The 25,964-nt window shown below is 40.3% G+C and overlaps 1 long non-coding RNA gene across 1 annotated transcript in view; it reads right to left on the bottom strand.

Annotated features, from left to right (window-relative positions):
* Nucleotides 1-216: 216 nt before the first annotated feature.
* LOC120537164 overlaps nucleotides 217-25,964 on the bottom strand; it is a 36,501-nt gene continuing 10,753 nt past the window's right edge. Inside the window, exon 3 of the long non-coding RNA XR_005635273.1 lies at nucleotides 217-265. This is a non-coding gene — a long non-coding RNA (uncharacterized LOC120537164). The remainder of the gene's footprint in view (nucleotides 266-25,964) is intronic.

The raw sequence follows: 25,964 nt of genomic DNA, 5'->3' as shown, positions 1-25,964 counted from the left end.
GAGTTTGATGCACTTGCTGCTTCCTGAGCAGCTCTTCTTTTCCCCACCCTAGCGGCCCGCTTCTTCTCACCTTTTATCGGCATCTTTTTACATTAAAGACAGTGTTTGTGTTGCAATTACTTAGTAAGTTTTCTTTAATTTTTCACTTAAGCTGGGACTTAAGTCTTCAATCTGCCTCAAGAATGATTTAAGATATGAAGAGGTAGGGGAAGTGATGGCGATGGTGGTAGGGATGAGAACAGCTGCCCACTGGCGAGAGTTGATCCTACAATCAAATAAACATAAAAAGAGTAATAATTCCAAAACTGTTTGCTTTTAATATAAAGCTATAGTGCAGAGTTTCAGGGTAGTATATGTGTACCAAATTTCAGGTCAATAGGTCAAACAGTTTACGAGCTACAGGTGATTTTAAAATCCTGGACAGACAAACGGACAGCCACTGAAGTGTATTATATATAAAGACTAGCAAAATACCCGCGCTTTGCAGCGGCGAAGAACTGCCTTAAAATTTTTATTAAGAAGAAAAGTAAACCTTTTTAAACTGAGGGAAAATATACCAATAATTATTTGTTATTTGTATGCCACGCTGTCAGTTCGGCCCTCCAGTTGAAACATGACCAAGCTGTGCACTGAGCTTACTCTTGAGCATGCAACGTACAGTTTGCCATGTGAACAGTAATCTTGTCTCAAATCTCACTGCTTGGATTGCTGCTGTCATAATCGGTTTGAGTTTCATGGTTTGTTTCAATTACGACAGTATTTGCAGGACTTGTTGTGTTGAAGTGACATTCGGCATCTGTCAAGCGTTGTAAGCACACAACCGGTTTCATCGATAAAATCACATCCAGCTTTTGAGAGTTTAAACATTCATAAACATCAAAGTGTCCACTACTGAAATCGTCACCTGTGAATCTAAGATGTTTAAGAGGCATTGGCGGTTGTCCAAAGGTGTAAAATATTTGGCCATTTCAGTACACTTGAAAGCGACAACCAAACAATTCAGCGGCAGCCATCAACTGTAAACTGTAAATCACTATAAAGCCACTTGACTTAATATTCATTTAGTGTGATTTTTTTATGCCAGTTTGTCATCACTGGTCTTGTTAACCTAACACACACAGAGAAACACAATGTTTGTCCCTCACTCCCTCCCATAAGGTTTATTTGTGGCAATCTTATTCTTCGGCTGGCCTACAGTGCCACTCGTACCAGGCAGCTGCAGTGATCTTTACTGTGCCTGATCTACTGCCTGCACATGCACATCATCTGCACCTGTGTTCCACAGCTCAGTCAGTGGATCCAAACCATAATCCTTCCTGAGACTTGTTGGTAGTCACGTTCCAAGATCAATGGATGTAAGCAGAGGAGCAGGTCCTGTAAAAGGTGCTTTTCAAGTGTTTGATCAGATCTCTGTCTCTTTCTCACACGCACACCCTCTGTATAGTTTTTCTGGATGGTTCTGCAGCTTTCAATAGCATCTTTTCCCCAGGCCTGTGTGATCCCACCAGAATTTTCATTCCAAAATGTTACTGGTCTGGATGAGTTAAAGATATGCTGTAGGCCGATGAGTCTTTAGAAGTGTTGTATGTGTTGTCTGTAGTGGGTCGATATTCGAATCTCAAAAGGTACCACTTTACAGTCACTGCTGCTACACTCTGACATTAGCAGTGTATGGGAACCATCCTCCCATCAGTTTTCAAAGTTGTTTCAGCCAGTTCAGGGTTGCAGTAGTGCAGAAAATAAACAAGTAGATCTATCATTTTTATCTCCACTTCAGTTTTCACATTTAGAAATCTAATGTTATCAAATCCAATCTACACAATGTCGTAATGCTTTGTTGTAGTTATGTCAATGTGGTGGGTGGCTGCACTGAATGAATGAATGATAATTGCTCAGTCACCGGAAGCAAATGCGTGGGCAGCTTTCCTCCTCCTTTAAATGGTGGAGGATTCTGAAAAATGTTGTTGAACCTCCTAAGAATCAGAATGATGACACCAGATGACTGATTCATAATTACACAATCCGTTCACACATTTCTAAAATAGCACCTGGTCAGTTGTGAATAGGTGCAGGACCAAACTGAATCATTAAAATGAAGAAATTGTTGATCTTGGATTGGTCTAAATGTCATGAATATAACACAACAATGGAGGTTAGTCTTGAGTAATCGTATATGTCTGAGCCACAAAATGAACTAAGAGGAACACTTTCGGGCCAAAATTCCTAACATCAGATTTTTATCTGTTTATATGAAAACCGTGGATACTTAGGAACGTTTCGAACATGCCAAAGCTTTGCTTGTATCTGTGGAACAATGACTGTCATCATTGACATGCCCTTGATTAATGCTCCTGTGGAAATAACAGATTTATCTTAAGGAGCATGGGTCTTTCTGGTCAGATCATCTTTATCTAGTACCATACTCTAATGGACAGTACTTGATCACTTGGCTAGACTTTAACGCATAAGGTTACAGATTAATTCCGCTCTTACTTATGGTGGAGGATTTTATATATGGGGATTGCTACCATAAGCTATTGGCCTTACTGATCTGTCTCCCTTTCTCAGCAAAAACAGTTCATCATTTCTTTCTATATTCTACTAGGCTAACTGAATAAGACTGTTATGGAAACAACTGAATCCTAATCTTTTAAGCTGGCTTGAATAAAAACATTAGACAATTTTGCCATCATCCTCTTCCCCACAGCAGCTTCAGGAGTGTCAAGGGTTCATTCGGTGATGGAGCAGGCTTTCCTGATAAATTTGTTCAGGCATTGTGCATCTTCTGAGCTCAGGTTGCTTCCACAGGAGACTGCGGCATAGAACACCACACTGGCTACTTTGGATTGGTAGAACATTTCCAGCAGCTTGCCGCACACATCAAAACACCTGAGTCTGCATAGCAAGTACAGTCTGTTCTGGCCCTTCTTGTACTCTGCACCACTTTCACGTCCTCCATCTGAATGGTGACCGGTCTTAGAGGCTCCTTGGCATGCAGGAAGTCCACCACCAACTCTTTTGTCTTGCTGATGTTGAGTTGCAGGCGGTTGTCTTTGCACCACAAGGCAAAGTCCTCCACAGCCTTCCTGAATTCTGACTCGTTTCCATTATTAAGGCAACCTATGATGGAGGAGTCATCTGAAAATTTCTTTGGGTAGCAACTGCTGGTATTTTACTGGAAATCCGTTGTGTAGATTTGGCTGTATTATCTGTCCTCTGAGTCTGTATCCTTGTTCTTTATGTTTTTGCTGCTGTATGCACATGAATTTTCTCATTGGATTGATAAAATTTATTTAATCTAATCTAAAGGCTTTTTATATTTAAAAAAAAGACAAGATGGTCTCTAACTTTTCTTTACCATGTGAGTAATGTATAGTTAATTTCCTTTCGCAGATATACACTTAAAAAGCCCTTTACTATCTACACATGTTATTAATAATAAAAATCATAAATATACAAGTGTATGCTTTCAGCTCTGAGCAGGAATGGGTGGATGTATAATATAAGCAGTTCATTGAAAACACTTTACCACTAAAAAAAAGCAGTTGCCACTTTTGGCCACCAGGGGGCACATGCTTTCAAAATTAAGGATAATTAAACACAGAGGAAAAAAAAAACAGTTTAATTAAGAGACAGGTGCACAAGAGTTATAAATGGTATATATTTGTTTATAAAGTTCACAGATAAGATATTCCCACCCATTCTTGCCCTTTTAATTTACTAAAGCTATGTAGAAATACAAGATTTACAGGTTGGACCTCCTTGAAAAATACACTGCTGTGTATTTATTGCGGTTTAAACATTGATCCTTTTAAAATTTGCCCTGAAGGCCTTCCTATCTTCTTTTTTTTCTATTTTCTTTTTATTGTCAGTCAAAGGAAGTTTCATAACTCCGACTTGAGCAGGTCTTTCGGTCTCATTGTCACAGAATGAAAATAAACAATAAAAATAAAAGATTGTGAGGATGAATGATTAACATGGGGAGAGCTGGCCTTCAAGAAGTCAATAAGAAATGGCCGCCTTTCCTGTTTTAACAATTGTTCCTATTCTTTGTGAGCTTTATTTGCACAGGCTTGTTTTCTTGAATCTAATAGTTGCCATCGCCGCTCAAAGAAATATTTTTAGAGGACTCGCTTTGATGGATCAAGAAGCCTGGAGGATTAATGCAAATAAAATGAATACCTATTATTACATTTCAAATGAAGTCACGCACTATATTTAGAGCAGCTGCTTTGTTTGTTCTTTAGCCTTAATTCTCATTTTTAAATCAAATGCTGCAATTATCTTGTTCTGATGTGAGTGCTTGGTCTTTAATAAACTAACAACCTTAATGTAATATAGCACGTTTCGGTGTTTAATCTCTTCATTGTGTTTTAAATTTTGAAAACTAACCTAGTGTGATCATTTACTATAATTGGATCACATGCGCCATGTTTTCTTGCTTTATTTATTCTTTCTTCCTGGGGTCCTTCTATAATGAACACTAACTCTCTAAGTACATTTTTAGAAATAGCTCTTTCACTGAAATACTCACATTTGATGAGTCCAGGACTAGTTTAATGTTCAAATAGGAGTGGTGGCTCTGAGGCTAGGGATCTGCACTGGCAATCGGAAGATTGCCAGTTCGAATCCTGTAAATGCCAAAGGGGACGCTGCTCTGTTGGGCCCTTGAGCAAAGCCCTTAACCTGCAAATGCCGAGTGCTTTGAGTAATGCAGAAAACTCTATATAAATGCTAAGAATTATTATTATTATTAAATAGCCTACACCACAGCCACTTGCTCTTCTTAACAGCACCTTCTGCTTATATTATATTCTTTACATAAATGTAGACATGCTATTTTAAAAAACTCTTCAATGCTGTTAAAGCAGAAGCTTTGTTCACAGGTCCAAATGAATCTTCTCTTCAATTAACAAGTAGATGCTGATGATTTTCCGCATTTTTAAAAATGCAGTGGCATTTTGTCCAAATTTTATAAACTTAACAGCATTTACCTTTGGCAATAATCAACCCCTTAAAATTGAATGTAATGAGATTGAGCACCAATTTGATTGAAGTCAGTCTGAAATTTGCCTGCAGTTACATCTCAAGCTTTATGTCAAGCTTTCAGAATGGTGGAAGATTTACGACACTGTATGAGGTGAACGGTTCTAGATGTGGTATTTCCAAGTGAATACATATCACATATCATCCTTGAAGACTCTCTGTCTATGATACGTAGTTCTTATCTATCTATAAAACTGTTTTAAACATTCTCATGCATAATTTCAGAACTGATGAAGATGACGGAAACCATCTTCTAATCATCAATGTCTGATGGTGACCATTTCCTGTGCGGAATAGTCTCAGATGGAAACTTTGTGTGTTTCTTCTGTTTTGTCATCTGCAAGATCACAGGTACAATGGAGAACAGTAGTCAGGAGATTTGAAAAATTGAGTGCTGTAACACAAGTCAAAGACAATGTCAAAGTGATATGGCACCCTGCAGCTAAGCCTGTATAATTGAAAGGTGGAAAAATAGAAAAAAACATGTGTACATGCAAAATGAGTCTTCCTCCAACTTTTATCTTCTCAGACTGACTACCCAAGATGGAGTCTATTCCGGTTATGAGGAATCCTGGGAGGAAGAGGAAGGCCATGAGGTCATGGAAACAAGAAAGAGCACTGGTAATGAAAAATCAGGGGAAACTAATACAGGTGCCGAGGTGTGAGGGCCTGCTTTGGTTCACAGAATATGGTCTCTGCTTTCTCGTCCCATACCACTGTATTAGGAGCTCGCTTCTTTGTTAGATCAGTTAGAGGCGCTGCCTTCTTGGAGAACTGAGGAGTAAACTGGTGGTAGTACCCTGCAAATCCCAGAAAGACTTGAATCTGCCTTATAATGGCATCAACTATAGCACACTATGGATGTATAGTACCTCTGCCTAATAAATTACACAAATTTTTGCCCTCAATGTTAACTCAAAATAACATTTTTTGGGGATTATTTTTAGCCTGGCTTCACTCGATGCCAGGAATAGCACATGTGCTTTCTGCATGTGATCCTCCCATGTGCTGAAGTAGATCACAACATTATTGAGGTAGATGGCACTATAGGATTGGTGGTGTCAAGTCACTCTATCCACCAGACGCTGGAAGGCTGATGGTGCCCTGTGTAAACCATGAAAGCGAGCATATAAACTTTTTTTTGTGGTTTTTCAGTTTTTTCAAAATTCATGCATTTCCATTACCATTTTTTTGTTTCGCAATTTCAAAAAGCGTATTAAGGAGGTTAATGGAAATGCAGCTAGAGTCTGAGAAGCAGGCTTTCAGGAATGCTGATTAAGAGACAGAGGAAAGGCACTGAAGGTACATGTAAGGTAAGAGATAGCAAATATTTTTGAATAATTCTATTACCTACCTTCGACATTTACCAGACTAGTAATTAATAATGCTGACTAGCTTTAGTTTAAGAGTAGCACAGTGGTGCGGTGGTTAGTGTTGCTGCCTCTTAGGTCTAAGGGCCTGTGTTCAGTGCAATGGCTGGTCAATTTCTGTCTAGAATGTACATGTTCTTCCTGTTTCCACATTGGAAAATATGTAATATATTATATATATATATGTGTAAAATAATATATGTATATGAAAATAGTATCTGTAAGTTCATTGGTGCTCTACAATGAATATGTCTTGAGTTAAATGCTTCCTATTAACCATGAAAAGAATTTCAGGTTTGGGAAATCAATGAAGGATCTATGTTATTAGACCTATAAGAAACTTATCACAGAGATTTTATGTTGAGTCAGGGCAAATCTCTTTTCTACAAAAAATGTGCTTTACTTAACACAATGAAATCCTAAATAAACACAAAGACAGATGCAGATTTCCTTTGATGAATGTATTCTCTGAGTTTAATGTTTTGCTGCCTAATAGCAGGGAATAGAGGACTTATCTAGTGTAATGAAAGCACAGACAATGATAAAGAGTTGGGAACACCTCCCTGGGATCGCGTATCATTGTAGGGAAAACATAAAAGACAGCCATTAGCAAAATATTAAGGTACTTCCAGACATGAGTTTAAAGTAAAACTGGTTCAAAATGGCAGAGTTGTTGGCTTTAAATGATTCCAGCAGGAAGGGGGCAGGTCCAGGAGGGTGGGCAACGGTGACATCAGTGGTGAAATGGCTGCTAATCTTCCATTCTGCAGAAGGAGGAATGGAGAAGGCATTAGATAACAGTGCCACCTCCTGGTTTAGTGGGTTATTACCATCGTCAGTGCCCTTAGGCTGCCTCCAATGCGTACGTGCGTAACACTAGAAAGATAAAGGTGCAAGGTGACTGAGAAGGCAGTCCATCAAAATCCACATTCATGATTCTTACTGGCACTTGATCACAGGAGGCATATTATCACCACCAATTATTTTAACACACATTACATTAGGGTGTTAATGTAAGCCAATGGGGTGGCACGGTGGAACAGTAGGTAGTGCTGCCGCCTCACAGTTAGGAGACCCGGGTTCACTTCCTGGGTCCTCCCTGTGTGGAGTTTGCATGTTCTCCCCGTGTCTGCATGGCTTTCTTCTGGTTTCCTCCCACAGTACAAAGACGTGCATTGGTGATCCTAAATTGTCCCTAGTGTGTGCGCGTGCCCTGCGGTAAGCTGGCATCCTGCCCGGGGTTTGTTTCCTGCCTTGCGCCCTGTGTTGGCTGGGATTGGCTCCCTGTAGTTAGGATTTAGTGGGTTGGATAATGGATGGATGTAAGCCAGTGTGAAAATGTGCAGAACATGCAAGCACCACATGAATTTTTGTGCACCTGGGAAGTGAACTGAACATAATGAAGAGGAGTGTAAAAAAATAAATTGACTTGACTTGGTTTATACTTCTTTACAAATAAAACAAATTTGGTCATACATTAAGGAGTAAGACTAATAGCATTTTATTTAATTTTCCTAATTTAGGAAACTACCCTGAACTTCACTAGATTTTTGGAGTGCTTGTCAGCTGTCCTAACTAACTAGAAGCTGCTGGTAGATGAGAAAGGCAGAAAGTTTTAGAAAAGGTGGACAACAATGAAATCATAAAAAAAATCAGTTTAGAGGGATGGAATAAAATTTTTAACAAATGTTGTACATTCCATACACACGAACAAGCCGTATGTTGTCAGACCAAATGACAGTGTGATAATTTAAATGAAGACAATGATTAAAACATGTCACAACCAGCAATTTCTTGAATTTTGCATTGAACTTTAAATACCTTTGCAACATATGAGGTAATACGTAAAATACAACATTTCACCGCCACTCCATGTGAGGTAATGTTAAACCAACCTGTACTCAAACAAATTGGCATATAAAAATCATTGCCTAAAGTGTGGATCAGCACAAATAAGGGAACTGCAAGCGACATCACTGCATCAATACACAGGCAGTCATGGACGCAAACTGTATTGCAGTAGCAAGCATATTACTCTGTTAATAAGTGTGACAGGATGGGTGACTGGATGTGAAATGTCAGACAGGTGTTCTGAGCTTTGCATTCCACAAACTCCTGGAAAATTAACTTTACCACATACATGCTTGGTTAAGGTTCAAGAAGACAGGTGTAGATTCCTGGGATGTTAGATAAATAAAGCCTCACAGATCGATCTATTCATCCATCCATGATATAATGCATAATCTATCTATCTATCTATCTATCTATCTATCTATCTATCTATCTATCTATCTATCTATCTATCTATCTATCTATCTATAATATAATACTAATCTATCTTTCTATCTTTTGAACTGAAGACTTATTCCCGTATGAATAACCCAGCCACAGAGGATGCAAAAACCAGTGTGTTTCTTCATGTCGGTCCCAAGCCCAGATAAATGGGGAGGGTTACGTTAGGAAGGGCATCCGGTGTAAAATTTGCCAAATCAATATGTGGACTACAATACAAATTTCCATACCGGATCGGTCAAGCCCCGGGTTAACAATGACCTCCGCTAGTACTGTTAGCCAACCGGGTGCTGGCGGAAATTGGGCTACAGTTGGCCGAAGAAGAAGGAGAAGAAGGGGGGGAGACGTGGCAGAAGGCAGGAGAAGGAGGAGGAAAGTAAAGAGAGTGGAACTGAGGGTAGGAACTTTGAATGTTGGCAGTATGACTGGTAAGGGGAGAGAGTTAGCAGATATGATGGAGAGAAGGAAGGTTGCTATATTATGCGTGCAAGAGAAAAAAACGAAAGGGGTGTAAGGCCAGGTAGATTGGAGGTGGATTCAAATTGTTCTATATTGGTGTGAATGGGTGGAGAAATGGGGTAGGAGTTATTCTGAAGGAACACTATGTCAAGAGTGTTTTGGAGGTGAAAAGAGTGTCAGGCAGAGTAATGATTATGAAGCTGGAAATTGGAGGTGTGATAATGAATGTTGTTAGTGCATATGCACCGCAAATTGGGTGTCCAATGGAGGAGAAAGAAGATTTTTAGAGTGAGCTGGATGAAGTGATGAACAGTGTACCCAAGGGAGAGAAAGTGGTGATTGGAACGGATTTCAATGGGAATGTTGTTAAAGGGAATGGTGGAGATGAGGAGGTGATGGGTAGGTATGGTGTCAAGGAGAGGAATGAAGAAAGTCAGAGGTTAGTTGATTTTGCCAAAAGGATGGACATGACTGTGGTGAATACGTATTTTAAGAAGAGGGAGGAACAAAGGGTTATGTGCAAGAGTGGAGAAAGATGCACACAGGTAGATTACATCCTATGCAGAAGAGTTGATCTGAAGGAGATTGAAGACTGCAAAGTGGTGGCAGAGGAAAGTATAGTTAAGCAGCATAGGATGGCGCTGGAGATCAAGAAGAGGAAGAGAGTGAGGGCAGAGCCAAGGATCAAATGGTGGAAGCTGAAAAAGGAAGACTGCAAGGTTGAGTTTAGGGAGAAGATGAGACAGGCACTGGGTGGCAGTGATGAGTTACTAGACAGCTGGGAAACTACAGCAGACATAGTAAGGGTGACAGCAAAAAGGGTGCTTAGTGTAACATCTGGAAAGAGGAAGGAGGAAAAGGAAATCTGGTGGCAGAATGGGGAAGTACAGGAGAGTATACAGAAGAAGAGGAAGGCAAAGAAGAAGTGGGATAGTCAGAGAGATGCAGAAAGTAGACAAGAGTACAAGGAGATAAGGCACAAGGTGAAGAGAGAGGTGCCAAAGGCTAAAGAAAAGGTGTATGATGAGTTGTATGAGACGTTGGACACTAAGGAGGGAGAAAAGGACCTGTACCATTTGGCTAGACAGAGGGACCAAGCTCGGGAAGAAGTGCAGCAGGTTAGGGTTGTAACGGCCGACCCCTTACTTGGCCGGCAGCTACACCTCCAAGACCTGTGGCATGGATAAATTACTGAGGTTGAATTTAATTATCAAGTCGTACCTTTAACAAATTAAACTTTTCCCCACAATCGATGGTGTAAATAAGGACAAAAGAAAAGGAGATATGTAAACTTAAACTGATAAATTGTATTAAATGAAATATATATGAATGTATGTATATATATATACATGTATATATATATGAATATAACAAACCCTCCCTTGCCCTTGTAACATATAACAAACAACACAAATAACAAAAATAAATGAGATACGGAAATGAACGGTCGTGAACTTGAGTCCGAGTAGCAATTGTCCTGAATGCAGATGACTGGTTAACCGATATATGGAGTGTTTGTAATTCTCGGAACAAAATGGAATACCACAGATGCAATGTTTGCTCTGAGGATGTTGATGGAGAAGTTTAGAGAAGGCCAGAAGGAGTTGCATTGCGTCTTTGTGGACCTGGAGAAAGCATATGACAGGGTGCATCGAGAGGAGCTGTGGTATTGTATGAGGAAGTCAGGAGTGGCAGAGAAGTACGTAAAAGTTGTACAGGATTTGTATGAAGGAAGCGTGACAGTGGTGGCGTCTGCGGTAGGAGTGACGGATGCATTCAAGTTGGAAGTGGGATTACATTAGGGATCGGCTCTGAGCCCTTTCTTATTTGCAATGGTGATGGACAGGTTGACAGATGAGATTAGACAGTAGTCTCCATGGACTATGATGTTTTGCTGATGACATTGTGATCTGTAGTGATAGTAGGAAGCAGGTTGAGGAGACCCTGGAGAGGTGGAGATATGCTCTAGACGGGAGAGAAATGAAGGTCAGTAAGAACAAGACAGAGTACATGTGTGTAAATGAGAGGGAGGTCAGTGGAATGGTGAGGATGCAGGGAGTAGAGTTGGCGAAGGTGGATGAGTTTAAATACTTGGGATCAACAGTACAGAGTAATGGGTATTATGGAAGAGATGTGAAAAAGAGAGTGCAGGCAGGGTGGAATGGGTGGAGAAGAGTGTCAGGAGTAATTTGTGACAGACGAGTATCAGCAAGCGTGAAAGGGAAGGTCTACAGGATGGTAGTGAGATCAGCTTTGTTATAGTGGCACTGACCAGAAAACAGGAGTCAGAGCTGGAGGTTGCAGAATTAAAGATGCTAAGATTTGCATTGGGTGTGACGAGGATGGATAGGATTAGAAATGAGAACATTAGAGGGTCACCTCAAGTTGGACGGTTGGGAGACAAAGTCAGAGAGTTGAGATTGCATTGGTATGGACATGTGCAGAGGAGAGATGCTGGGTATATTGGGAGAATGATGCTAAGGATAGAGCAGCCAGGGAAGAGGAAAAAGAGGAAGGCCTAAGCAAAGGTTTATGGATGTGGTGAGAGAGGACATGCAGATGATGAGTGTGACAGAACAAGATGCAGAGGACAGAAAGATATGGAAGAAGATGATCCGCTGTGGCAACCCCTAACAGTAGCCGCCAAAAGAAGAAGAAGAACACTTGTTCCCGTATGAATGCTTTTTCTCTCGCTGCATGGATATTTTTATGTTTGCTATGGTCTAGTATTGTTCTCCATAGATAACCATTCTAACAGGAAGTTTGTTATTTTTGTTTTGCATGAAAACATGAGATTAAAATTGTTTTTCAGTTATTCCTACTAATTACAAGTGCAAAGCAAAAAAATATATATAATTTTTGGGTAGAGTATTCCTTTAGGGCAAAAATCAAACCTGTTTGAAAACCTGTTTGATTTTGTTGGGGCGGGTAACAGACTGGTTAGACTGAGTCGTTGGGGATGCAATTGCCCTTGGCTTGTTAAGATTATGTCATTGAAGTCTGAGACTAAATATCACTGGAAGAATCATGTAATGTGGCAGGACCCTAATTTGCCATATGTTAGGGTTGCTATATTTTTTATTTTGCTGTCTAACTTTACAAGTTATCATACCAAGACGTCCATAATTAAAGATCCTTGTCTTAAGGTTCATCAGCAGGGTGGAACACCTCAGAATCTTCTACAGACTTCTCAACAGCCAGTGTAGTTAGACGGCTGCTTTTATAGCCATACTTTCTGAAGATTAAGAGATCTGATCAAAGTCCTGGATGTTTTCCATAAATACCTGGAGGGACATTCTGTAAATGTTTAACAGCCATTTACACACAATGCATTATAACCTTCTGTAAAACTGATGGAAAGTTCATTTTTTCAACTTCAAGATTAAAGTATATTGCCCTAAGAAACCACAAGTTTTAGCAAATTCTGTAAAGAGTTAAGTTGCTGAGTAGATCACCTTTTAATCAACTCTCAAAAGGTTGCATTCCATAAGCAATAAATTGGAGCACTTTTAATAAATGCCTCTGTGTTTTCCGAGCTGATCTAAGTTTTGTGAAAGCATGAAGTGGCCTTTAAAATCAGCCTTGATATAAAATTGTACCCTAAATATTAGTGTGCTTAAAGCAGGTCCTCACTGTAATGCTATATGTTTGACTGTTTACACAGGAACATGTGTTTTCATTCATTTTAATTGTCAATAATAATTATTTGTATTTATGTAGCACTTTTCTCACTACGCAATGCACTCCCCACACATGGAGGACCCAGGAAGCAAACCCACAACCTCATTACTGCAAAGCAGCAGCGCTCCCACTGCACCACCTGCATGTTAAGGCTGTGCTCCTGTTTATTTGCCAGTAAGCATTTAAAAGAGACGTCGGGTGAACAGCACCCAAGACCATGTATGGCACTATAAAAGATCTCATGCCATTCACTCCTCTACCAAAACCCAATGTTACATTACTCGACTTTTAGCCATTGGGTATGTTAGACTTGCCAGTTGATGTTGCTGATCTCGTCACCAGATCATGTCAATTAACATGACTGTCACTCACTGGGCATGTTAAATTTAGACAGCCTATGATGACTTTCTGGCAAAGTCATTGCTCAACCCTTATTCTGATAGCCAATAGCATGCAGATATGGTGAGTTCAGCTACAGTCTCAACCTTTTTTGTTTTTTTCCATTTTGTTGTGGTATGTAAAATATGAAACAGATGAGACAGATGGTCCTCTCTTCTGTTAGCAAGGTCCAAAACTCCTGCATTCTATATTCCACATTATTACATTCGATGCTTTGTGTTCCTGGATGAGCATTCATTGGTTGGCAGCTCTCAGATGAGCATTCATTGGGTGTCTGCTGTCCTGCACATAGAGCCCACCCGTATGACTAAAGACAAAATCAAACCGTTTTTTTTTGTCAGTGTGGGTCACGGACTATTTAGACCGACTGGACAATTGGCCTCTACAGTAGCACATTGCTGACTGCCTTCGATTTACTATTGTTATGCAAATGAAGGCTACAACTGAAAATTGCTGGTAAAGCCATCAAATGTGACATTGCCTTAAATGGATGGATGGGAAAGTAGGCAGCTGACCCTATTGGCTGGCATATACATACAGTTGGGTGTTGTTATCTTGGAAAATGGCATTGGGTGCCATTCTACAATAAATAATAGAGCCTCAGTGAGATATACAGTACTTTACTATGTTTAGGCATACTGTACAATTTGTTTAAGATGTTTATTTTTTCACTCCTGCATTATTGTGTCAAAACAAATTTTATCAATACATTTGTGTATTTTGTTAAAGAAAGTAACTTTGCAGTTATTTAGCCCAGTGCATGATAAACAAAGATGACAAAGCGGTGCTAATGATCAATGACATAATGAGCTGATTTAAGAAAACTGATTAAATGAAATGGGTGGAGAAAGAGTCAAAATAAAAAACAACCAAGCTTGAGGGCTTCACCCTCAAATCATCCATGGCAAGTGTAAGCAACGAGTCCCATCAAAATCAGCAAGGTCTCTCTTTGAAGAAACTTCCCAACAGACAGGAGTTTCCAGATGTGTTGTCCATCTCCTTCTGAAAAAGCACATGTCAGAAGGACAGGCAGTGGTCAGCCACAGAATGTGAGTGCAGCTACATTAAAAGTACATCAAGCTGATGTAACCTCGAAGTCTGATGAAGTTTAGAACTGTTTATCAGCACTGAACTCACAGAAACCACTGCAACCCAAGCCCCTCCCCACCCCCTACAGTTCAGGGACATCTTGTCAGAAACCTGCTGTCAGAAAGCCATTCCTCCAAAGAGGAAAAAAAGCTAGGAGACTTTGTACAATAACGCAAGAACTAGGATGCTGAATGATGACAGCTATTGCTTTGGACTGTAAAACTTTTGGTTCAAGTGGGGGCAGTTTATCTGTAAAAGAACTGAAGAGCAGTACATGGAAGAGACTTTTCAACCAGCAATGAAGCATACTACAGGTTTACTGCAACGTTTTTTCTGCATTTCTGCAAAAAGAGTTGGTGTTCTTCTCAGAATGAATGAGATCCTCAATAGTGAGAAGTAAAAGCAAATTTTCATCTATCTTGCAATATTATCAGAGAGACGTTTGATCTGACCAAAATTAATTTTTGCGGCAGGGCAATGACCAAAAAACATAGCTGAGTGCATAATAAACTATCTCCAGCAAAAAGAACAATCTGGTGTTCTACCACAAATGGCATGACCTCCATAGTTATCTTATCTTAATATCATCAAGGCTACCTGAGATTAGCTGGAGAGAGAGAAGCAAGGGAGACAGCACAAAGTCTGCAGAAGAGCTGTGGCAAGTTATGCAAGATGCTTGGAAAAAAAAACACCAGACAATTTTCATATCAAACTGCATTGCAGTCAACCTAATTAGATGCAGTAGTAAAGGCAAAAGGTCATCACACTGAATATTTATATTATTTAACACTAGACTCCCTGAAGCCTACGAAAAAACTTGTAATCCTTGTAATCTTAAATCCCTTTGCACCTCTCCATTAGCTTCTTTTGTGTTGTAAATGTGTCGATCAGCACAAACAGCAAGCAGCCTGCTATCCCATCCTCCCCACTGCCAGAGCTCATCTCAAGCTAAAAGTTCTCCCAGCTCAAGCCTTTTTATCAGGGTGTGAGGTGCCTGGAGTTGCATAGAGTAAATAATATATCGTTATTTGAAATGCATTTCATGTGTGTTCCGTGTCTACAACAATCTGGGTAAATGCAGGATTACAGGAAATGTGAGGCAAGAAATGTTGAACACATAACTAAAAAGGAAACATTTTTCATGTTATAGTACTAATGACAAAATTTTGACATGGAGTGTATAATGTGTGAAGACTGAAGTCCAAATATCAAATAAACACTTTCATAAAAGGTACACGTATAACAAAATAGGTGGGTTTTCATTCACGAATATAAAACAAGAAAAAGAAATTGGGACAGGGTATAACACTGGCATGAATGCTTGGGTGGCGCAGCGGTAAGAACTGCTGACTCATAATCAAGAGGTCGTGAGTTTGAATCCAGGCACTCTCCAGAATTACTATTTTGAGTAGTGAGCTGCTCTTATTCTTACTATTACAAAATAAAAACATACATTTGATTTGAGTCTGTAACAGCCGGTGTAAATGGTACTTGTAAAGGTTAGCTTTGTTTTTTTTATTCAGTTTTATTTTCTCAATCACGTTCATGATCATCCCGATCTGACACTGCTGTTTTATAAAAAAAGACGTGCTATAGCAGAGGTGAACTCAGATGAGGATGAGGGTTCTGCATCAGAGAAAGAGAACAGAAGCCCTCCCCACAACAAAACATCAACTCACACATAAGAACAACACATGCAGCAATCCTGCCAGTGAATCTGACACATGCATTTCCTTCAGTGAAACAGCAGGGCATGCTGAGCTCGCCAATGTATTGTGCAAAGTCCTGTTTGTGATTATGTTTTGTGATGGTCTTTATATAAAAAACATTCATATGTTACTTATATAAAAGCCAGATCGAATGTTATAATAAGATGGCCTGGGATTACAAGTTTTTTCATAGGCTTCAAGGATTCAAGTGTTAAGACTTTTAAAAGTATTTTTTGATAACTGGAAACTTTTCATTTTTTTAATTTTGAAAGCATCTTCACTTTACAGATTGTCTAAGATTTTTGCACAGCACTCTACCTATTTGGCAAAAATGTCGCTAAAAAGCAATAGAACTGACTAACTTCAGACCATGACAAGTGGTGCTGTGACATTGTGCCACTTGGACTTCACTCCTGTCATGTCATATCCATGTGTGAAGGTAGGAAACATCAGTCAATACAGAGGAGCTGAGCCTACTGTACTATGGCAGTCTACGCTGTTTGAGTCCAGACGTGGTCACCAAAGACAAGTGCTCATTGACCAACATTTTAACAGATGCATTGGATTTATATCCTCGTGAGCCTTTGTTCCATAAAAATATAAATAACCTATGAATCACTGCAAAAAAAGACATCCACAAACTGCAGAGATGGTGTGCTTCAAAATCGTCAGAACCTTGCAGAGCTTTCTTTAGAAACATATTACCTCCATATTGTATCATATGCTGCAATACATTGAGGTGACCACCAAACTACTAGAAAACCAATGATCTGTCTTCTATCAGGCTCGATCAGCTAGGCCGACAGTTGACAAATTTGTCATTAAAATTACATGGTGGTCTGTAAAAGTGCCTGATGGTCAACAGTTGTCCACTTTTTATAGAAAGGTGAAGTGGCAGATTGACCATTTAAATAAGGTTCAGCACAATATGGACCAAGCACTGAATATACATTATTTTATATATTAACAAATACAGAGAGTGCAGAAGAGACAGTAAGGACAAGAGAAGAGGGGAAATAAATCGTAACAGAATGAATATAAAATGTCACCTTCAGGATGCAACAAAGGAGAAGTGAGTTTAGAGCTGGGGTCTTAAAATATAGAATAAAGGAGCATCACACGCAGACATGAAACATATTAATATGGAGGTGTTATTAGACTTAACTGTGATATCTGCAGTAGGAGTTGTGGTATATGCCCAGCCATTCATCCCGGCCAATACTCCCAGGCCACTAGATGGAGCCCTCCCTGCAGCATGGAGGTGCCCGGAATGCCAGCAGGGAATCATGGGCAATGGAGTGTTTATTCACACCCCTGCTGGATACCATGGGGGCTACCAGAGGACGCTGCAGGGAGGATCAAGGACTTTTTTCCCTATAGCCCAGAAGTATGTCCCAGTCACATGGACAGAAGAAATGACGTACTTCCGGGTTGAAGAAAAAAGGAGTTTTCATTAGACCTGGAAGTGTTGCCAGTCACATGGACAGTGAGAAGAGAAACACTTCCGGGTCAAGAACTAGAGTAGAGTATTATGGAGTGGAGGGTGCTTTGTGACTTTATTATTGTAATAAAGTCAATTATTGGACTTTTATCTCACTTCTGGCATCTGGTCTGAGGGTTCAAGGGGCACCCCCTATCTGTCACAGTGGCATAGCTGGTAGGATACTCTGACCGTCGGTTTGGCAGAGGACCTGAACAAAAATTTCTGTGGTCAGAGAACCCCAAGAAGACAGTGTCAAGACATGCAAAAAAAATCGCCAGAATCCACGATTACCAAGTTCGTCATAGGGAAGAAAAAGGGTAAGCAGAGCGACAGCGACAGTGGAGGATCCAAGCTCATCATGGATGATTCTCGGGATGAGCTATGGAGTGGCAACACGAGTAGGAAGGGGCCTCCAGAGAAGGAAGACTACCACGAGGTATGTGCCGGTGATTTAATTGACAATATCTTTAAAATAACTAATTTCGTCCCGTGCACATACCTCGGAGAAGATCACCTGGAGGCTCTGTGGGAGGCAGAAGAATCTCTTGAAGACGGTGGTGTGCTCCTGTTTGAGCCTACGAGCGAAACGGACTTCTGCATTTCGGGTGCTGGTGAGGAACACGTGACCTACCCCGATGGTTTGTGGGACAGAGAAGGTCCGCGTCCTGCTGCTTTCGACTTCGCCCTCAAGAAGACGAACTTGGACTTTCTGAAGGAGAAGGGGGAGGCGAGTGAAGCGCTGCTCAACCCACAAAAAGGTAAGGAGGGCTGGGAAATGACTGATTGATCCGCCGTTAAATTAATTCAGGCGGATCGCAGTCAGCCAAAGATGGCGACCCAGTCCTCTGAGAAAGAGAACTCCAAATCCCAGCCACCCTTGCAAAGCCTGTCAGAGCACGTGCCAGGAGTCGGCGTGCTCATTGGCTCCCGGCCGGGAGGTAGGTCAGATGATGGCTCAAGCCCACCTCCACCCGAATTAACTAATATTATTAACTCGCAGGAGCTGGAAAAACTAATTCAGCCCATGAGCAGTTTCTTGCAGGTGTTAATGAACATTAAGAAGATTATTGAGAAGCTGGGAGCAGCGGCCGAAGTGCCTTTAAGACAGGTGGATGAGTACCTGAAACGATTTGGTCGAGAGCCTCCTATAATGATTGATTCAGTGGTAGAGGTAAGCGAGACCTGTACTGTATATCATAAAGGGACGCAGTGTTAACCGAGCCTGCAATTGGTTAGTAGAGGGTGCCAATTCTCTGCGAGCCCTACAAGGGAGTCAAGTACATTGACCGAGTGGACGGGGGAAGAACCGAATGAGCCGGAGCAGCTGAATAGTGCTGTCTCCCGGAGCGATGCGGTTCTGAAGACGCCGCCACTGGTCATTTACAAATCAAAAGGGGTCCAAACAGTAAAGGGTCTCTCTTTGACAAATAGAGAGACTCAGACTGTGGGAAAACCCCAGATTAAACAGGAGATCCCAAAAGTGAAACGGGGGTCTCCTGGCAAAGTAGAAAAGGAAGCTGAGAGCTCAGGTGCAGCGGTGGAAACGTCCTCAGCAGATAAAGAGGCGGAGCCTGAATGTCCTAAATGCTTCCAGTCTTGCAGAGGGATACAAACGGGGGGACGGTGGCTGTGTTAAGAATGCTGCTGGCCGGGCCACATATGGTGAAGTTGTCCTCGGAGGACAGGGGATAAAATCTATTTATATAATGTTCCCCCTAGGTTCTCCTGGGATTATTAAAGACAGTGCCAAGGCCCGACCAATAGCTCCTCCTGGAGGAAGACGTCCCTTGCGGGGCTGGCCGCTTCGAATCATGATTCTTCGCTGGGGGGGGGAGTACTGTGGTATATGGCTGGCCATTCATCCTGGCGAATACTCCCAGGCCACTAGATGGAGCCCTCCCTGCAGCAAGGAAGTGCCCCGAATGCCAGCAGGGAATCATGGACAATGGAGTGTTTATTCACAGCCCTGCTGGATACCATGGGGGCCACCACATGATGCTGCAGGGAGGATCAAGGACTATTTTCCCTACAGCCCGGAAGTACGTCCCAGTCATGTGGACAGAAGAAATGACGTACTTCTGGGTTAAAGAAAAAAGGAGTTTTCATCCGACCCGGAAGTGTTCCCAGTCACATGGACAGTGAGGAGAGAAACACATCCAGGTCAAGAACTATAAAAAAAACTGTGGGAGATCCCAGTGTTGAGCTGAGTTGGGAGGAAGGGTGACAACACGTCTGGGAGTGGAGGATTTGGTTATTGATTGTGGATTTGTGTATTGTTTATGAGTATTGTGGAGTGGAGGGTGCTTTGTGCACTTTATTATTGTAATAAAGTCAATTATTGGATTTTTATCTCGCTTCTGGCGTCTGGTCTGAGGGTTCAAGGGGATGACAGTGCCCCCTATCTGTCACAGAGTATTTCCAGTTACTATAAATATCTGCACTTCATGCTGAATGAAATGAAAGCAGAATTCACAGGGCACAGAATGGACATCCAGGTCTAACAGACAAGGGAATACAATGTTTTAGTGGACACCTCCATGCATAAGAAAAGGCTGCCCATGCCCTTCGGCTCAGACTTTCAACAACTAGGTGTCATTGTACTCCTCTACAATAGGGGCTTTTCTGAAGACTGAAATGTGATACTGTAAAAAAAAAAGGAAAGGTTTGGAGTTTTATCGCAGAGTTGTCCCACCTGATTAAAAGCAAACAAGTGCATTAGTGTTGGGGAATGCTGTATTCATTTTAAAGCACGGTGTCTCCGAGGATACAGCTATGCACTCACTCCATTGCAATGCAATCACATGCTTTAAAGTGGCTTTTTGCCTACTGGCTCAGAAAGCAGTTGGAAGAAGATTGGAACTTGACAGATATTGTAAGCAAAACAAAAAAGTGGACGTTTTGTAAGAAGCGGGTTCTGCCAGATACAATCTGTCTCATTAAAAAAATTCAGATCTGATATACTGCAGATGTGCAGTATACAGTATATAAAATATCCATGTATATATGAGTGACATGTGAGGGGCATAGCAAACACCAGACACAACTGAAGCACACAAGTCTTGGTTTCAAATAAATTAAATTTATTTTATCAAAATACCTTCTGCCAGGTTTTCCCTGTGTACGATTCTCCTTCTTCCTTAATTCTTTGTCTTCCTCCTCCACTTCTCCCCGGTCAGCGTTGCCCAACTCCACTCCCAACTCTGATGCACCCTGGGAGTACTTCAGTGCAACAGCATTGCCATCAAAAAGCACTTCTGGGTCAGGCTTAATCTCCCTTTTGGTGGGTAGCACCCAAGTTCCCTAACAGGGGGATCCATTAGTACTGCAGTTCCAATGTTGTCCTGTGGATGCAGAAATCTGAGGTCCAGCAGAGAGATGCTGTCACCCAGAATACAGGGGGAGATTCATATCTCTGGGAGGAGGTCTCCCACTGTCCTTCCACTGTAAAGGCCTTGTGGCTAATAGAGGCAACCAACACATCCGGAATGCTCGCTTATCCACATCCTTTCATTCTAAATGCTTCTTGGGCACGAGATCAGCCAACGCAATGTGTGGCAATATATACAGTTAGGTCCATAATTATTTGGACAGTAACACAATTTTCCTAATTTTGGCTCTGTACACCACCACAATAGACTTGAAATTAAGCAATCATTATGTGATTGAAGTGTAGATTTTCAGCTTTAATTTAAGGGCTTTACCAAAAATATTGTATGATCCAATTAGAAATCACAGACATTTTTCTAGATAGCCCCTTCATTGCTTTTTTTCAAATGCATTGTGGTGGTGTACAAAGCCAAAATTAGGAAAATTGTGTCAGTATCCGAATACTTATAGACCTAACTGTATATACACAGTATGCTGTATATACTTACACAAACTATATATATAACCTAATATTCTGTTAGCCTTCCTAATGGCTTCAGAGCACTGACTGTACGTTAATACAGGGTTTATTAACAGGTTCACTGGGACTCCAAAGACCTCCTCATAAGGTATACTTTCAACTTTCCAACCTGCCATTAAGTATTTATATTTAACATTTTTACTTCCTGCATATAATACTTTACATTTACTTACATTAAATTTCACCTGCCACAAATCTGCCCAAGCCAGTATGCTGTCCAAGTTCCCCTGTAATGAATCAATGGATTCTCGATTATCTGCCAATCCATCCAGCTTGGTATCATCTACAAACTAAACCAGCTTGTTATTTATAGTCCTATGCAAATCATCTCTATATATTAAAAATAGCAGCGGCCCTAGCCCCCTGACCCCTGAGGGACACCAGTCTTAGCATCATCCAATTCTGATCACCCCCTGGGTCCTGTGTCTGAGCCAATTCTGCACCCATCTACACACAGCACCCTGAACTCCCACAACTTTTAGTTTGATGCCCATCCTCTCATGTGGGACCTTATCAAATGCTTTATGAAAATTAAATTTTATACCATGATAAATAATATCTTAAAAATAAATATTATGCAAGATAAATAATATCACAGATATTATCTTACACTGTCATTAGAAAACATAACGTTAATTTTCACTCGTACGCAGATGACTCCCAGTTTTACCTTTCTTTTAGACCAAATGAAGTTTCTCCGATGTTATCTTTAATTAGTTGTGTTAGTGAATTAAAGAAGTACAGGGTGGTCCAGATCTAATTATGCAGATCCAGATCGTCTGGTTGACTTTGATTTATATGGGGATGATTCCAGTTCAGCACGAAGATGATTCTTCATGTCGTCAGTTCACACACTTCTCCATGGTCCGGGATTTTTCGGGTATTTTCTATGTAATAAACTTAATAAGTTATAGCGTAATGAAAATTGCATAATTAGATCTGAAGCACCCTATAGATGGATGAGAACCACTTGTCTTTAAACACTGATAAAACAGAGATGTTAATTATTGGAGGGAATGATGCTGATCACAACAATATATTGACATTATTTAACTCATTTTACTGAATCAGCCCGCAATCTCAGTGCTATCTTTGACTCTAGCTTGTCATTTAGAGCACACATTACAAAATTGGCCAAATCGTGTTTCTTTCATATTAAAAATGTTAGGAAATTGAGGCATTTTCTAAGTATGTGGGATACTGAAAAATTAATTCATGCATTTATTTCTAGTTGGACTAACTTATCAATAGCACCTGATGACTCTGACTCTTTCGATACACTAACACAATGTCTTACTGATATTTCTGAATGGATGAATAGTAATTTTCTCAAACTAAATAAAGAGAAAACTGAAATTTTAGTAATTGGCAATAATGGATTCAATGAGGTTATCAGAAATAAACTTGATGCACTAGTATTGTAAGTTAAGACGGAAGTAAAAAATTTAGGGGTAACCGTTGACTGTAATCTGAATTTTAAATCGCATATTCATCAGACCACTAGGACAGCATTTTTTCATTTAAGAAACATAGCTAAAGTTAGACCTCTTATATCATTGAAAGATGCTGAGAAATTAATTCACGCTTTTGTTTTCAGTCGACTAGATTACTGTAACGCACTCCTCTCAGGACTACCCAAAAAAGACATCAATCACTTGCAACGAGTGCTGAATGCAGCTGCTAGAATCCTAACTGGGAAAAGAAAATCCGAACACATTTCTCCAGTTTTGATGTCACTACACTGGTTGCCTGTGTCTTTCAGGATTGACTTTAAAATACTGCTTATGGTTTATAAAGCCTTAAATAATCTCGCTCCATCTTATATATCGGAATGTCTGACACCTTATATTCCAAATCGTAACCTTAGATCCTCAAATGAGTGTCTCCTTATAATTCCAAAAGCTAAACTTAAAAGAAGTGGTGAGGCGGCCTTCTGCTGTTATGCACCTAAAATCTGGAATAGCCTGCCAATAGGAATTCACCAGGCAAATACAGTAGAGCACTTTAAAACACTGCTGAAAACACATTACTTTAACATGGCCTTTTCATAACTTCACTTTAACTTAATCCTGATACTCTGTATGTTCAATTCTTCATAATAACTATTCATGGTGGCTCTAAAATCCGTACTGACCCCTACTCTCTCTTCTGTTTCTTTTTCCGGTTTTCTTTGTGGTGGCAGCCTGCGCCACCACCACCTACTCAAAGCATCATGATGCACCAACATTGATGGACTGTAAGCCAGAAGTCTACGTGACCATCATCATCAGGTCCTTCCATGAAAACCCTAAATACAAAGAGGACTGTTTCATTTATGTTAGGTAGAATGCCCAGAGGGGACTGGGCGGTCTCTTGGTCTGGAACCCCTACAGATTTTATTTTTTTCTCCAGCCTTTGGAGTTTTTTTTGTTTTTTCTGTCCACCCTGGCCATCGGACCTTACTCTTATTCTATGTTAATTAATGTTGACTTATGTTCATTTTTTATTGTGTCTTCTATTTTTCCATTCATTTTGTAAAGCACTTTGAGCTACATTTTTTTGTATGAATATGTGCTATATAAATAAATGTTGATTGATTGATTGATTGATTGATTGAACTACTGCAATGCGGTGTTCACTGGTTGTTCAAATTGTTCTTTAAACAGCTTCCAGTTAACCAAAATGCTGCTGCAAGAATTATTACAAAAACAAGAAAATACAAACACACAACAGTTCTTAAATTCTTACACTGGCTCCCGGTTAAGTTTAGGGCAGATCTGAACATCCTCCTTTTAACATTTAAAGCATTAAATGGCCAAGGTCCGGCTTACTTGTCTGAACTTATAATGACTTACAAACCTGAGAGCACATTAAGATCTCAAGATGCCGGTCTGCTTATGATTCCAAGGATTAATAAAATAACTTGGGAGGTTGAGCTTTTATTTACAGGGCCCCTAAACTGTGGAATGGTCTGCCCACTACTATAAGAGATGCCCCTTCAATCTCAGCTTTCAGATTCCGGCTGAAGACTCACTACTTCAGTGCAGCATACCCTGACTAGAGCTGCTGATTAACTGTGTATATTGCATTACTGCCATTAGTCATTAGCACTAAAACGTAAGTAATATGATAGTTATAATTTGTTACTAAACTTTACTTATTCTATTTCTCTTCTTGGTGCTCAAATGTGGCACTTGGTCCAACTGCCCTGCTGCCGAGTTGTTTGCCTGCTTAAGAAAAAGTCTCTGATGGATTGTTGGGAAGAGGAGTCCTTTCATAAGACTGCCTGGCCCAGCACTGACTCAGCTGTGGAATAGCCAGTAGAGGGACAGCAGCTTGATGGCTGAGGTCTTCAGGACTCTGAACAAATCATCTGCTCTTGCATTCTGCTCTGTATTTGTAATATTACTATTATATTATCGTATTGTATTGAGGATTACTTGTGTTATGTTCTGTGTATTGTATTGATCCCTTTTTTATGACACCAACTGCTCACCCAACCTACTTGAAAATGGGTCTCTCTTTGAAATGCCTTTCCCAATATTTCTTCCATATTTTTTTTTTTTGTCTTCTTAGAAAGTCAAGGCTGGGGGGCTGTCAAAAGACAGGGCCTGTTAAAGCCCATTGTGGTACTACTTGTGTGATTTTGGGCTATACAAAAATAAATTGTAAAATTGTATTATATCTTAAGTATAGTTTTTCAGATTCAACTATGCTGAAACTTTAAAGCTCATTTTTAACATTAAGAAAAGAAGAGCAGCATGTAGATGTCTAAATGTTACCATTAAGAATCTTCTTAGATCAGCAACAAGGATATAAAACACATAAACAATCATTTATTGATTTGCTATTGTAACGGAAATACCACTTATGCACTATCTTTGCAAAAGGAAAGGAGTATTTAATGTCAGATAAACTCGCACCCCACCCTCTCTTGAAAAGCTGCTTGCTGGAACAAGTGACATGTCTATTATGAAAAGCTACATTAAGAGCTATTATATACTTTCTTTCTGCTTTGGTGCCTGTCACAACATGCTAGGCTTGTGAAAGAGTGCTCTGAAGAAGGTAGCCAGAGCCTGTTTTAGTTCCTTCTCTTTTAATCAGTTACTTTCTCCTGCTTTTTCAGGTTTCTGTGCTCTTTATCATAGAGATGAGAGCCTTTGAACTTTGTGAGCTAAGGAGACTGACAGATTGTATCTGCATTCTGGTGTAGGCAAGTTTCCCACAATTAATAACAGAGGCTTAATGTTAATTCATAAACAACACATATATTCAATTGCTTTTGTTATGTCATAATACTTGTTTTTAAGATAGTTTTCACCACAGATTTAAACAAAGGTTTTTAAAAAATGTTGTTGAGTGAGATCATTATGTCTTTATGCAGGTCAGACTCAAAATGTAGGCAGGAGCAGAAGCAGTTGGAATGGCTCTGACTGAGGCAAGGCAGAAATGGCAATCAACTGTTGTCAGAGACAAAAATCTGTCCCCTCATTTTCTGTCATCTTTTTGCCATTTTTGGGCATGGGATGATGGAGCCAATCCCGAAGGAA

The sequence above is a fragment of the Polypterus senegalus genome, chromosome 10 (genome assembly GCF_016835505.1).
Source record: "Polypterus senegalus isolate Bchr_013 chromosome 10, ASM1683550v1, whole genome shotgun sequence".
NCBI classification, from domain to species: domain Eukaryota; kingdom Metazoa; phylum Chordata; class Cladistia; order Polypteriformes; family Polypteridae; genus Polypterus; species Polypterus senegalus.
This window is presented reverse-complemented; position numbering and strand designations above follow the sequence as displayed.